Source organism: Eschrichtius robustus, chromosome 10, assembly GCF_028021215.1.
Source record: "Eschrichtius robustus isolate mEscRob2 chromosome 10, mEscRob2.pri, whole genome shotgun sequence".
NCBI lineage: Eukaryota > Metazoa > Chordata > Mammalia > Artiodactyla > Eschrichtiidae > Eschrichtius > Eschrichtius robustus.
This window is the reverse complement of record NC_090833.1, coordinates 27,403,711-27,419,151: the sequence shown is the minus strand read 5'-3', so window position 1 is coordinate 27,419,151 and position 15,441 is coordinate 27,403,711. Positions and strand designations below refer to the sequence as shown.

The following is a 15,441-nucleotide window of genomic DNA, read 5'->3' as shown; positions in this document are numbered from 1 at the left end:
GAGAGGCCACGATAGTGAGAGGCCCGCGCACCGCAATGAAGAGTGGCCCCCGCTTGCCACAACTAGAGAAAGCCCTCACACAGAAACGAAGACCAAACACAGCCAAAAATAAATAAATAAATAAATTAATTAATTAAAGAAAAAAAGATACCAATTTAAAAAATTAAAAAAAAAATACTAGTTGTCTTTTACTTATTAATTTATACGAGTTCTTTATATTTTCTGGGTAAGATTCCTGTGTTGGAGATAAACACAAGTAGCAAGTATCTTCCACTTTGTGCTTGCCCTTTTATTCTCTTAATAGTGCCTTTGATAATTGGAAGTTCTTAATTTTAGTGTGATCCTATTTATCTATTTTTTTCTTTTATAGTTAGAGCTTTTTCTGAGAAGATGTCTTTTGAATAGCAAGTCCTTTTTGGTGCAACTCTTCACCCATCTGGGAGAAATTTTTGTTTGGCTCCTGCCAAGTGCTAACATCAGTAGTTTTACTGTGGCTAGTCAGCCATACCCTGTCACCCAGGTGTTCCTTGCTTCATTGGCTTGACTTTTTTCACCTGACATTTTTGCTCTGGTAATGTTTGACTTTGTTCCTGCTTAAGCCTGCTGACTAAACCTCATCTGGTCCTCAGGTTGGATTTCTTAGTCTCAGCTACAATCTGACTGACCAAACTTGCCAATTACTCACTCTAATTAGCTAGTCTCAATATCCCTACATCTAATTTTATCCTCAGCCCCTCTCCTGGTTATGGATTTGCAACAACTGTTGGCCCAGTTGTCCTAACCTCCGTCTGGTAGGGAATGTTCCCAGCTCTTCTTTAGAATATGCCCTGGCTAACCCTTCTTCTTCTTTTTTTTTTTTTCACTTTGGTATGTCAAAGTTAGGTGAATTTAGAGGATTGGAGGCCCTGCCAAAGACTTTTCTGAACTGAACTAGTAGATTTCAATGTAGATGATTTCTGGCTGAAAGAATGTAATAAGGGGACTCCTCAAAGACCTCAAGAACATGCCTTTGGTCAAAGCAATAGCATCACCTTCATGTATTCAGGGAAGCATTATTGTTATTTTTATTTGGGCACACATTATTACCAGGTATAGTGCTAAAGAGAAGGAAATAAGAAGAAAAAACAGAACACAAAGCCAAAAGGGAGAAAAATAAAGGAGAAATGCCTATACCTGTTCTTGGAATGCTAAAGACAATTTTACTGAACTTTAGTAAGTCTTCATCCTTTTTTTTTTTAATATATCTTTATTGGAGTATAATTGCTTCACAATACTGTGTTAGTTTCTGTTGTACACCAAAGTGAATCAGCCATATGCATACATATGTCCCCATATCCCCTCCCTCTAGAGCCTCCCTCCCATCCTCCCTATCCCAACCCTCTACGTCATCGCAAAGCACCAAGGTGATCTCCCTCTGTCATGCTGCTGCTTCCCACTAGCTAACTATTTTACATTCAGTAGTGTATATATGTCGATGCTATTCTCACTTCGCCCCAGCTTCCCCCTCCCACCTCATGTCCTCAAGTCCATTCTCTATGTCTACATCTTTATCCCTGCCCTGCAACTAGGTTCATCAGTACATTTTTTTTTTTTTTAGATTCCATATATATGTGTTAGAATATGGTATTTTTTTTCTCTTTCTGACTTACTTCACTCTGTATGACAGACTCTAGGTCCATCCACCTCACTACAAATAACTCAGTTTCGTTTCTTTTTATGGCTGAGTAATATTCCATTGTATATATGTGCCACGTCTTCTTTATCCATTCATCTGTTAATGGACACTTAGGTTGCTTCCATGTCCTGGCTATTGTAAATAGTGCTGCAATGAACATTGTGGTACATGTCTCTTTTTGAATTATGGTTTTCTCAGGGTATATGCCCAGTAGTGGGATTGCTGGGTCATATGGTAGTTCTATTTTTAGTTTTTTAAAGAACCTGCATACTGTTCTCCATAGTGGCTGTATCAATTTACATTCCCACCAACAGTGCAGGAGGGTTCCCTTTTCACCACACACTTTCCAGCATTGTTTCTAGATTTTTTGATAATAGCTATTCTGACCAGCATGAGGGTGATACCTCATTGTAGTTTTGATTTGCATTTCTCTAATAATTAGTGATGTTGAACAGCTTTCATGTGCCTCTTGCCCATCTGTATGTCCTCCTTGGTGAAATGTCTATTTAGGTCTTCCACCCATTTTTTAATTGGATTGTTTGTTTTTTTGATGTTGAGCTCCATGAACTGTTTGTATATTTTGGAGATTAATCCTTTGTCTGCTGTTTCATTTGCAAATATTTCTCCTATTCTGAGGGTTGTCTTTTTGTCTTGTTTATGGTTTCCTTTGCTGTGCAAAAGCTTTTAAGTCCCATTTGTTTATTTTTGTTTTTATTTCCGTTACTCTAGGAGGTGGGTCAAAAAAGATCTTGCTGTGGTTTATGTCAAAGAGTTTTATAGTGTCTGGTCTTACATTTAGGTTTTTAATCCATTTGGAGTTTATTTTTGTGTATGGTGTCAGGTAGTGTCCTAATCTCATTCTTTTACATGGAGCTGTCCAGTTTTCCCAGCATCACTTGTTGAAGAGGCTGTCCTTTCTCCATTGCATGTTCTTGCCTCCCTGGTTGTAAATTAGGTGACCATATGTGCGTGGGTTTATCTCTGGGCATTCTATCCTGTACCACTGATCTGTATTTCTGTTTTTGTGCCAGTACCCTATTGTCTTGATTACTGTAGCTTTGAAGTCAGGGAGTGTGATTCCTCCAACTCCGTTTTTCTTTCTCAAGATTGTTTTGGCTATTCAGCATCTTTTGTGTTTCCATATGAATTGTAAAATTTTTTGTTCTAATTCTGTGAAGAATGCCATTGGTAGTTCGATAGGGATTGCATTGAATCTGTAGATTGCTTTGGGTAATATATTCATTTTCACAATATTGATTCTTCCAATCCAAGAATATGGTATATCTCTCCATCTGTTTATGTCATCTTTGATTTCTATGACCAGTGTTTTATCGTTTTCTGAGTACAAGTCTTTCGCCTCCTTAGGCAGGTCTATTCCTAGTTATTTTATTCTTTTTGTTGCAATGGTAAATGGGATTGTTTCCTTAATTTCTCTTTCTGATTTTTCGTTGTTGGTGTATAGGAATGCCAGAGATTTCTGTGCATTAATTTTGTATCCTGCAACCTTACTAAATTAATTGATTAGTTCTAGTAGTTTTCTGGTGGCCTCTTTAGGATTTTCTATGTGTAGTATCATGTCATCTGCAAACACTGACAGTTTTACTTCTTCCTTTCCAATTTGTATTCCTTTTATTTCTTTTCTTCTCTGACTGCCATAGCTAGGACTTCCAAAACTATGTTGAATAAGAGTGGTGAGAGTGGACATGTTCCTGATCTTAGTGGAAATGCTTTCAGTTTTTCACCATTGAGTATGATGCTTGTTGTGGGTTTGTCATATATGGCATTTATCATGTTGAGGTAGGTTCCCTCTATGCCCATTTTCTGGAGAGTTTTTAATCATAAATGGGTGTTGAATTTTGTCAAAAGTTTTTTCTGCATCTATGGAGATGATCATATGGGTTTTATTCCCTAATTTGTTAATGTGGTGTATCACACTGATTTGCATATATTGAAGAATCCTTGCATCCCTGGGATAAATTCCACTTGATCATGGTGTATGATCCTTTTAATGTGTTGTTGGATTCTCTTTGCTAGTATTTTGTTCAGGATTTTTGTATCTATGTTCATCAGTGATATTGGTCTATAATTTTCTTTTTTTGTGATATCTTTTTCTGGTTTTGGTATCAGGGTGATGGTGGCTTTGTAGAATGAATTTGGGAGTGTTTCTCCCTCTGCAGTTGTTTGGAAGAGTTTGAGAAGGATCAGTGTTAGCTCTTCTCTAAATGTTTGGTAGAATTCGCCTGTGAAGCCATCTGGTCCTGGACTTTTGTTTGTTGGAAGATTTTTCATTACGGTTTCAATTTCAGTACTTGTGATAGGTCTGTTTATATTTTCTAATTCTTCCTGGTTCAGTCTTGGAAAATTGTCCCTTTTCAAGAATTTGTCCATTTCTTCGTGGTTGTCCATTTTATTGGCATATAGTTATTTGTAGTAGTCTCCTATAATCCTTTGTATTTCTGCAGTGTCAGATGTGATTTCTCCTTTTTCATTTCTAATTTTATTGATTTGCATCTTCTCCCCTTTTCTCTTAATGAGTCTGGCTAAGGGTTTATCAATTTTGTTTATCTTCTCAAAGAACGAGCTTTTAGTTTTATTGATCTTTGCTATTGTTTTCTTCGTTTCTATTTCATTTATTTCTGCTCTGATTTTTATGATTTCTTTCCTTCTACTGACTTTGGGTTTTTTTGTTCTTCTTTCTCTAGTTGTTTTAAGTGTAGGGTTAGATTCTTAACTTGAGATTTTTCTTGTTTCTTGAGGTGAGATTGAATTGCTATAAACTTCCCTCTTAGAACTGCTTTTGCTGTGTCCCATAGGTTTTGGGTCATCGTGTTTTCATTGTCATTTGTTTCTATGTATTTTTTCTTTTTTCTTTGATTTCTTCAGTGATCTCTTGGTTATTTAGTAGTGCACTGTTTAGCCGCCATGTATTTGGTTTTTTTTCAGTTTTTTTCCTGTAATTGATTTCCAATCTCATAGCATTGTGGTCAGAAAAGATGCTTGATAGAATTTCAATTTTCTTAAGTTTTCTGAGGCTTGATTTGTGACCCAAGATGTGATCTATCCTGGAGAATGTTCCATGTGCACTTGAGAAGAAAGTGTATTCTGCCACTTTTGGGTGGAATGTTCTATAAATATCAATTAAATCTGTCTGGTTTATTGTGTCATTTAAAGCTTGTGTTTCCTTACTTATTTTCTGTTTGGATGATCTGTCTATTGGTGTAAGTGGCATGTTAAAGTCTGCTACTATTATTGTGTTACTGTTGATTTGTCCTTTCATGGTTGTTAGCATTTGCCTTATGTATTGAGGTGCTCCTATGTTGGGTGCATAAACATTTATAATTGTTATATCTTCTTCTTGGATTGATCCTTTGATCATTAGGTAGTGTCCCTCCTTATCTCTTGTAACAGTCTTTACTTTAAAGTCTATTTTATCAGATACGAGTATTGCTACCCCAGCTTTCTTTTGATTTCCATTTGCATGGAATATCTTTTTCCATCCCTTCACCTTCAGTCTGTATTTGTCCCTAGGTCTGAAGTGGGTCTCTTGTAGACAGCATATATATGGGTCTTGTTTTTGTATCCATTCAGCCACTCTCTGTCTTTTGGCTGGGGCATTTAATCCACTTACATTCAAGGTTATTATTGATATGTATGTTCCTATTACCATTTTCTTAATTGTTTTGGGTTTGTTTTTGCAGGTCTTTTTCTTCTCTTGTGTTTCCTGTCTAGAGAAGTTTCTTTAGCATTTGTTGGAAAGCTGGTTTGGTGGTGCTGAATTCTCTTAGCTTTTGCTTGTCTGTAAGGGTTTTAATTTCTCCATCAAATCTGAATGAGATCTTTGCTGGGTACAGTAATCTTGGTTGTAGGTTTTTCTCTTTCATCACTTTAAGTATATCCTGCCACTCCCTTCTGGCCTGCTGAGCTTCTGCTGAAAAATCAGCTGATAACCTCATGGGGATTCCTTTGTATGTTATTTTTTGTTTTTCCCTTGCTGCTTTTAATATTTTTTCTTTGAATTTAATTTTTGTTAGTTTGATAAATATATGTCTTGGTGTGTTTTTCCCAGGGTTTATCTTGTATGGGACTCTCTGTGCTTCCTGGACTTGGGTGACTATTTCCTTTCCCATGTTAGGAAAGTTTTCAACTATAATCTCTTCAAATATTTTCTCAGACCCTTTCCTTTTCTCTTCTTCTTCTGGGACGCCTATAATTTGTATGTTGGTGTGTTTAGTGTTGTCCCAGAGGTCTCTTAGATTGTCTTCAATTCTTTTGATTCTTTTTTCTTTATCCTGCTCCTCGGCATTTATTTCCACCATTTTGTCTTCCAGCTCACGTATTCGTTTTTCTGCCTCAGTTATTCTGTTATTGATTCCTTCTAGTGAATTTTTCATTTCAGTTATTCTGTTGTTCATCTCTGTTTTTTTGTTCTTTAGTTCTTCTAGATCTTTGTTAAAATTTCTTGTATTTTCTCAATCTGTGCCTCCATTCTATTTCCAAGATTCTGGATCATCTTTACTATCACTATTCTGAATTCTTTTTCAGGTAGATTGCCTATTTCCTCTCCATTTATTTGGTCTTATAGGTTTTTACCTTGCTCCTTCATCTGTGACATATTTTTTTGCCATCTCATTTTTTTTTTTTTTTTTTTAATGAGTGGGATTGTGTTCTTGTCTTACTGCTTGTTTGGCCTGAGGCTTCCAACACTGGAGTTTGTAGGCTGTTGGGTAGAGCTGGCTCTTGGTGCTGAGATGTGGACCTCTGTGAGAACTCACTCTGATAAATATTCCCTGCGGTCTGAGGTTCTCTGTTAGTCCAGTGGTTCCGGTACAGAGCTCCCACCACAGTAGCTTTGGCTCAACCGCCTGCTTGTGAACCAAGATCTCACAAGCCGCGTGGGGTGACAAAAAGAAAAAAAAAGAGAGAACAATAACAAAGTAAAAAATAAAATTAGACAAGGAAACTAACAGATATGTTAGAAAGAATATAGAAATAAAAATATAGATGAATCAACAACCTGAAGGTACAACAGTACCACAGTAGTAAAAAAGAAGATGGGGGAAAAGAGAAAAAAAGAAAAAAAAGGGGGGAAAGGCCTTGGCTGTGGAGGGCAGGGCCTAAGCAAGGGTGAGGTTTGGGCTGTGGGTGGGGCCAATGATTAGGACCCACAGGGCTGGAAAAGGTCCTGGGGGCCGTGGGGGTGGGGCTTAGGCTCAAGGAACAGAAGGGGCCCAGGCGTGCCCCTCACCCCTGGTCTCAGAGGATGGGGGACCTCACCTGGGAGCCCAGCAGGCTTCCTGGGCTCATGTGGGAGGGGCAAACGCCCTCCTCTCCTCTCCTGCTACTCTGGTCTGGAGGGCCCCTCTCGCCTGCCTCTCCTGAACTCCCCTCGGCTTCCTTCCTATGCCCCCAGGACCAATGTGTGTGTGGGGGGGAACTTGGAGGGCAGGGGACTGGCCTGGGAGCTCAGCAGGCTCCCCAGGCCCGAATGAGTGGGGCAAATGCCATCCGCTTCTCTCCCACTCCTCCCAGATGGCTCCTCCCTCCTGCCTCTCCTGATCTCCCTGGCCTCCCTCCTATCCCTCCAAGGACCCACAAGGCCTGGAGGGGCCTTGGAGGGCAGGGCACCAGCCTGGGAGCTCAGCAGGCTCCCTGGGCCCGAGTGGGCGGGGCAAACTTCCTCCGCTTCTCTCCTGCTCCTCCCAGAGGGCCCCTCCTGCCTTCCTCTCCTGATCTCCCCGGCCTCAGGGGCGCTGATCCTGTCTGGCCTCCACTTCTCCTCCGCCCTGTGTCACCCCGCGTCCTACCGGTTCACTTGGGGGTTCCTCCCGTCTCCTTGGGTGTCACGGTCTCCCACCAGCGGCTGACAGGTGCCCTAGTGGTGGGGAGACGCTAACTCGGTGTCTTCCCACACTGCCATCTTCTGCGTCCTTTTTCTATTGCACACTGATCATTCTGTTCCTTATTTAGGTCAATGCACTAGAACACAAATTTGAATGCTTTTATGTGGTAGGTATTTTCCATGAAATTAGGTCCAGATTGAATTCTATTCATAAGAGAAAATTAAAGTACTTATTATGTTGGGTAAGTAAATTCTGAGTAATAATAACTGACATTGATGGGATTTCTATGTGCTAGGCACTGTTCTTTACACATCTTAACATATTTAATCCTCACAAAACTCCATGAGGTCCAGTGTATTATATTCACCATTTTAGAGATGAGAAAACTGAGGCATGGAGAAACTTGCAGAAGGTAATTCATGGAGCAAGGGCCAGAGCCAGGATTTGATGCAGGACATCTGGCTTTAGCAACGGCACTCTTAACCACTATGTCTCTAAAATTAGTGTAATCTCTAAACTTTAGAAGTTAAGAAAGCAGTAGGAAAGGAACTTCTAAGTTCCTTTTAAGAGATCTGAATATCACAGGAGAAGAGTCATAACTAAAATTTATCAAGCAGGCACCATGTGTCAGGCACTGTGCCAAGCAATTCATACGTATGCTCTCTGAATTGTTTTTTCCTCAGGTCCTGCTTATCTGTCAGGTCAGGTTTTTTTGTTTGTTTCCCTTAAAAATTTTTTTTTACACTTTTCAAAGGTTACACACCACTTATAGTTATTACAAAATATTGGTCATATTCCCCGTGTTGTACAGTATATCCTAGCAGCCTATCTTACACCCAGTAGTTTGTACCTCTCACTTCCTCACCCTTATATTGCCCCTCCCCTGACTGGTAACCACTAGTTTGTTCTCTATATCTGTGATACGCTCTGTTAACTTTGAAAACGACACTGTGAAGTAAGTACTATTCTTCCTAGGTTAAAGATGAAGACACAGGCTTATAGAGATTTAGCAGCTGCTTTCTATAAGGTTACACAATAAGTAGAATGTCTGACTCTAGAGACCGTGCATTCTGTTACCACTAGTGTACACCACCTCCCAAGATGAGAAAGTTTCTCAAATGAGCTCCTTGGTATAAAGTCAAAAATATAATTTGATATGTTGCTCTGGCTGGCTAAGCCTAACAGAGAGGTAGCTGAAGAGGTGGAGGGAAAGACTTTGCTGTTATGATCTGATGGGCCCCAGCTGAAAGATGAGATACATATTTATTGAGTGAATGAACATTATAAATAACCTGATGGTGCAGCTGACTATAGTGGAGATAGGAAAAGCTTTCTACAGGGTTCTCAAGCTGGATTTCCAGTTTGGTGAACTGTTTGGAGGGGAAAAAATAGATTTCCATGGTTAAGCACTTTGAGAAATTATCCCATTCTAAAATAATTATAATGCCTATAAGAAGTTGGACTAATATTAAAAATATTCTCTTTAGCTTTTTTAAACTAAAGAAATATTACTATTTTTGTATGTATAACTGTAAGAATACTTGGCTTCATAGATAACAAATACTAAGAGATTTTTATATTTTAGAGACTTTACATCTTCCATGACTTACACAGGTTTATAGACATTGAAGGAACATACAGTGATTGATGCAGTCCCTGGAATATATGTTGTATCTATAGATACACATACAATTCCACTAATTGAACACTGACTTTAAAAAAATAGACGCAGGAGATAGGTAATGTAGATACATTCTGTATGAAGTCTGGACAACTTCGGGCTCAAGCAATGGAGTATGTATTTATTGTCAGTTGTCATATACGGAATTTACATTGCAGTGATTTCCCTCCGTGATTGTTATGGGTCAGAACCCACCTGCAACTGCATCTGACCTCTCTGTTTGTACTTATGGAGCTCACTGTTATTTGGACATATTTATGAACCTCTAGGTAGGTAAGATTCCTTTTGTTTGCCCAAACATCAGGTGCACATTGTCTTCTTGCTGCTAATGTTTTGGTTTATTCAACTCATCTACGTAGATCACTGATATTTTGTGAGTTCCTAGCCTTAGCTACATGAATTTTCTTTTAAACCTCACTCATTGACCTTGTTTTTTAAATTTCTTCCCTTTGCCCGTCTTTTGGTGTAACAAGATGTTAATTGGGATTATCTTGGAATTCCAGGTAGAGCTCCAAAGACAAAAGATGTTACCTTCACTCTGTAAAGAGAGGAGCTAGGCTGTCTAAGTGGGACTTAATTAAAGATAACAACTAGTCCAGAGAACTTCACTCCCAACAGCCCAAGAGATCAGAAATTTTAAAGGAAATTCATAGAAGGGAATTCAAAAGGTTAGAGTGCTTTTTCTACTCCTCTCTGTACGAGGAAGGCGGTGCTTCTCTTCCCCAAGCCAATTCAGACTCTATTTGAATAGATAAAGGATTATTTTTTCTCACATAGCAGTAAGTCTGAGAGAGCTGATACCTTCAGTTATCTGCTATTTTCTTGAGCCTTCTCCCATGGTCACAGGGCATGCCCCAGCTCAAGGCAGAAAAAAAGGAGAAGGGCCCATCTCAAGGGCATAGTCACTTTAATAAGAGAAGCCCCATTGTTTTCATCCTTCTATTTGTCTGTTCTTTTACCAATCCCACACTGTCTTGATTACTGTAGATGTACAGTAAGTCTTAAGACTGAGTTGCATCAGTCCTTCAACTTTGTTCTTCTTCATTTAGTTTTCGGAAGCATGTCAAACAGATTTCTTCATTTTCATTTGCCCATATTCTAACACATGGCCGCCGCTTGCTGAGAGGCTGGAGAAAAACATATTTAATGTTTTAACTCAACATGCAGAGTTGGATATGCCTTTTTGGTTAGCCATCTGATGGTATCTGCAGTTCCTGACAACTGCAGGTGTCAGGAAACCTTGCTATGCAGAGGTCCATGGCATCATTGTGGAGCCCGCAAAGGTACCCCATGAATGAGTCAGCACTGGGAGCCTGCTATAAAGAAGAATATCGATAGCAAAAAGAAAAACAAAAACCATAACAAACCCCTGTGAACTAGAAGGCCTTTTGTTCCTTTTCTATAATTCCCCTACCTACTACCTTGACCCTGGAGGACACAGATGGTGGAAGAGGCAGAATAGGAGGAAAGGTTGAAAGACCACCCCACGCCTCTTTCCCCCACTGCAAGGCTCTGAGCCAGGCAGACCTGAGCTGATGGAGTGGGAAAAGCTCTGAATTAGATGCAACACTGACATTTAAATTGGATTGGACTTTTAATATTTTAGTATCTTAAATGATGAGGAAGTAATGGGATCTGCTGAGATAAAGTTGAAGGATGGGAAGGGGAGATCTGACATAGGATCATAGTTGGGGGCTTTGTCTGGTGGATGATAGATCCACTTCCTGACTGTGCCCCACTGATTTCAGCCTCTTCAACAAACTGGTTATGCTGGAAACTACAGACTCCTTTAATCCTGGCTGTTGACACACAGTCCTTACTCCTAATAGGTCTTTCTGGCTCTCATCCAGTAGCCTTTTCATTGCTGTGGGGATGCTGGATCTGTCAGTAAAAGGCAACTTTAGGAGAACATTTTGGGTTGCGTGGGACCAGAGAAAGCCCAGTAGGGAGATTGTAACATGATAATAACAAATCCTGGTCTGTCTCTGCCTGCCTTTGTGATCTCTCTCTAGCTCTGAGTTTCCTACTCTGAAACAAATGGTCTAAAGAAAATGATTGTAATAGATACCTCTTGTGATGGCTGTGTGGCTCCCTCCATTCTCAGACATTGCCTCTGATACCTAGAGATGTGACCCAGCATCCCTCCAGAGCTGATCAACAAGGAGAGGACATCTGTCCCAGGCCAGGGCAGGCTATCTTTCCTGGCAGTACTGAATAGGGGGACACAGAGACTGAACAATATTAACATTGACTGTCATTAGTAACTGAGGGTAGCCCACATCTACCTACTGCTGCTGGCCTCAGAAATGCCCAACTTCTTGCTCTTTTTGGGGATTGATGTCTGATTCCCTGGTAGCCTTTCCGTAAATCCGTCACTTTGCTTAAGCTGCCCTGAACTGTTTTATATGACTTGCAATCCATGTTACTTTTTTTAAAGGGTCCATTCAACTTCCACAATTCTCTTATTCTTTGATTTAATGGTACCTGTTACTCTTGAACAGAGATGAATTATAACTTTGAGTGCTAGTAACCATAGACACCTGGCAACTATGGCACCAGTGGGTGACTGCAGTTTTGGAAGTCTTTATACTGATGAACACTGGAGATATTCCTTTTCATAACATCAGATATTTTAAGTAGGTAAATTTGTACTTGTTACACATGGAGAATATTTTTAGTTTAATAGCTCATATTAGAGGTATAAGTGATGTTTATAGAAAAAGATTTTAATTTCCAGTGCAAGAAATAAGTGAGCCAAGTTATATTTTTCAAGTCACCATATCAGTGTGTATTATTAGATACAAAGAGTCTAAAGAGTTGAGTTTATAACTGAATTGGTTTATCACTTAAATCTCATGTGCCAGGATCTCACTGTACTGATTGAATTCAGGACAATTGGTGCTCATTAGTTAATCCTCCTTGATAATGCTGGCCATTAAAGAAATAGAAATTAAATTTAACATTTTATCTTAAATGTCATATTTTACTACACTATAACTGGAAAGGGCATAGTTATCAAATCCCTATGAAAATAACTTTAGAATGAAAATCCCTAACCAGAATACTAAAGTTTAGAAGTGTAATTGGCTCCTCTAATATGAAACTTCCTCATTATGGACTCTTCATGGTTTTTAAAACGTTATTGATTTCCCAAAGTGAAAGGCATGGCAATCAGTGGATAGAAAGCAGTATTGCAGAGAAGAAATAGCTAGGATTACCTTTGTGGTACTGGGTTTTGGGATGTTGCCAACTTGATCTGAGGGATGGATGATCAAGCTGAGACCAAGAAGGGTTATGTAGAATTAACTTGATGATTAATATTAGATGCATAACCATAATGTTTGTACAAATAGAGGAACATACTGCCAAAAAATTTATTCATTTATAAAGTAGTTCTGAACTAGGGGCGATTCCCCACCCCCCAAGACAAAAATGTCTGGAGACATTTTTGGTTGTCACAATTGGTGTGTGTGTGCGCGTGCTACTGGCATCTAGTGGGTAGAGGGCAGGGATGCTGTTAAACATCCCATAACACACCCCATAAGACAACTAAGACTTGTTCAGCTCAAAACGTCAATAGCATTGAGGTTGAAAAACCTGGTTTATAACAATTATTTTCACATGTTTTTGTACTCAAAATGCTTCAAATATGTTTAGTCAAAATTCTTTCCCATTTCCGGAAGGGGGGCTAAGGGTAAGTATTTTCACCTCGGCCCGCGGCCTAGAAAAGCCTAGAAAAGCCTCCTCTTTCCTTCCGCCTACCGGTCCGCGAGTCAGTGGCCTGCGCGGAGCCCAGGAAACGAATCGTGGCGCGCGCTGGTGCGGCCGCCTCCTTCCGCGGGGAGGGGCCGGGGGCGAGGGCGCTGGGAGGGCTTTTCTCGAGTTCACGTGGCCAGAGGGTCAGACTTCGGATCTCTCTTTTGCGATGGCGGCCGAACAGCAAGAGTATGAACTGCGGCAACCGGAGTCAAGGCAGGACAGGCCTTTAGAAAGTTTCTTCCCGTATTTGACCGAGTATTAGTTGAAAGAATTTCAGCCGAAACTGTAACCAAAGGAGGCATTATGCTTCCAGAATAATCACAAGGAAAAGTATTGCAAGCAACGGTAGTAGCTGTTAGATCAGGCTCTAAAGGAAAGGGTGGAGAGATTCAACCAGTTAGTGTGAAAGTTGGAGATAAAGTTCTTCTCCAGAATATGGAGGCACCAAAGTAGTTCTAGACGACAAGGATTATTTCTTACTTAGAGACGGTGACATTCTTGGAAACTACGTCGACTAAAATAAGTCTATTGAAATGGCATCACGTGAAGCTGCCCGTTCCCCAAATGGCATCACGTGAAGCTGCCACTGAAGTTCTGAAATCTTTCATCATGTAAATAATTTCCCTGTTTTTTTTTATAATAAAGTAATGATATCCAAAATTTACTTTATAAATAAAGTAAATTTACATCAAAATAAAGTAATGATATATTTTATTTTGATATAAAAACAAAAAAACGAAAAAAACCCCTTTTCCAGATATTCATACAGTTAGACCACTTTTGCTTTCTAATAGATAAGCAGTACTTTATAATTTGATTTGTTTTATCTGCAATAATTATGTAACTTTGTAAACTGCTTCCAAAAGTCAGGGCAGGTTTTAATTTTCGCACATAATTTCCCCAAATCTTGCCTCTCCCTGTTATCATTTCAAAGCCTTCCCTCATTTTATTGCCCACTTGCTTCTGTTTGGCCCATTTCTTTAGACTAAATAACTGAAGCACTGACCAGAAGCAAATATAGTGAGCACAGTTAACGTTTAGATAGAACTTGTCTTTTTGTGAGGTGATATCATTTCCCTTAGATGAAAAAAAAGGTATTCTTTAGGCTCTAGGCAGATGGGGATCCAGCTGATTTTCACAGTTTGGAAATGAAACAAATTTCAGATTACTCGTAGAGTCTGAGATGATTAATTCTCTTCTGTTGGAATTAATATGTTTATGGAAAGCAAAATATTTGATTTATCTTTTTTTAAAAAAATTCTGATGCTTTTCACTATTGCCATATTGGTGTTAATAATGAATTTAATTATACCCCAGAATGATACTGGCATAGACATATGATTTAGAGATGTTATAGTATTTTTTTTTAAGTCCAAGGACAAAACACATATTTTGTGGAGTCTAATTAAAGACTTTAAAACTGTAAAATCTTTTGGGAAATAACATCCAAGTTCTGCCCCTAAATTCACAAAGCTAAAGAAATGTATAAAAATTATGAAAGAACAAACTGAAACATCAAAGTATAAATATTCACAGCAGTTGCTTTTTTTTCTTTAGTTTGGCTAGAGGTCTAAAAGCCTTTCTCTAATAAGAGGTGCTTGCTTAGAAAACCACATATGAAAAGTATCTTAGCAACTCTATTCTTTCTTGATAAGTAGTGAAATGTAGAGATTTACTTCAGTTTTCCCCACATTTTGAACACTTAGGGTTTAGGGCAGGGCCTCTGATATCCAGCAAAATGCCTGGTACATAGCAAAAAGCACTTGTTAAACTAATTAAAACGAACAGACAAATATTCAGATAAAAAAAATCAATGCAAGTCTGCAGTTCTTGCTCCCACGCGGCTCTTACCTAGCTAGCAGCTCATTATGTTATTTCCAGTTTCCTGGTGTCCGCATGATCTGTTGACACATCAAATAAAAAATGTGCCAAACTAAACTTGTTTTTTCTACCCAAGTCTGCTCCTCATTCTTGTTTCCTATTTCTCTGAATGTAACCATAATTCTCCTACTCACCCATTCCCCACATCCTTTTTTGACAGGTTGAGGTGACACCCAGCCTATTCTGGTTCTATTGCCTCTTTCCCCATCCAGTTCCCTGCTCCTAGTGTCCTCAGCCTCCACTACATTTTGTTTGGAACTGTGAATATCCTCCATTTTCGCCTGTCTTTAGTCTCTTTTTACCAAACTTTCCTAATCTTGTTGCTTGATTGCAACCCTCCCTCCCACCTCACCCCCCCCCCCCCCCCACCGCAAAAAAAGAAAAGCGCAGTTTAGCATAATGGTTGAGAGACTGGATTCTGGCTCGGATTTGTCTGAGCATAAAATGTAGTGATCAAGAGCTTAGACTCTGGGGCCAAACCACTTGGTTTATGGTCTGCCATTCAAGGACTTCTTTTCTGAGCTAATTTCTCACTTCGTAGTCCAGCCAAAGTACTTCCCTCCATCTTTCCCTTAGCTTTTAGAGGCTAGTTTGCCTTACCACTT

At 39.4% G+C, this 15,441-nt stretch overlaps 1 pseudogene; it reads left to right on the top strand.

The window, feature by feature from the left end:
* Positions 1 to 7,908: 7,908 nt before the first annotated feature.
* Positions 7,909 to 13,473, top strand: LOC137770915 (10 kDa heat shock protein, mitochondrial pseudogene; annotated as a pseudogene).
* The last annotated feature ends 1,968 nt before the right edge of the window (positions 13,474 to 15,441 follow it).